Below are 238 nucleotides of genomic sequence, written 5' to 3'. Positions count from 1 at the left end.
AACACATTTTCATGAGCAATAATTAGAATAGACAAGAAGATCAATTAAGCAGAACCATAACTAATTCAAGGTCTCTCTCTCGTGTGCTAATAAAAAGGGTATAATGGTATAAATTATTAATTAACAGCACACACCTGTGAAATTATAAGAACAACACTGTGAAATGTCTTTTGGCTCTCAAACTGTGAATATGATGCTATGAATATGAGGGGAGTGAATATTGGAGCAGTCTCATGTT

At 33.2% G+C, this 238-nt stretch overlaps 1 protein-coding gene across 1 annotated transcript in view; it reads left to right on the top strand.

Moving 5' to 3' along the window:
• LOC107569118 (ATP-binding cassette sub-family G member 2-like) overlaps window positions 1-238 on the top strand; it is a 4,796-nt gene that overhangs the window by 3,469 nt on the left and 1,089 nt on the right. The window lies entirely within an intron of this gene.

This window comes from Sinocyclocheilus grahami, unplaced genomic scaffold (genome assembly GCF_001515645.1).
Source record: "Sinocyclocheilus grahami isolate Dianchi unplaced genomic scaffold, SAMN03320097.WGS_v1.1 scaffold1314.1, whole genome shotgun sequence".
NCBI lineage: Eukaryota > Metazoa > Chordata > Actinopteri > Cypriniformes > Cyprinidae > Sinocyclocheilus > Sinocyclocheilus grahami.
Note: the sequence above shows the minus strand (reverse complement) of the source record. Positions and strands in the feature narration are given on the sequence as shown.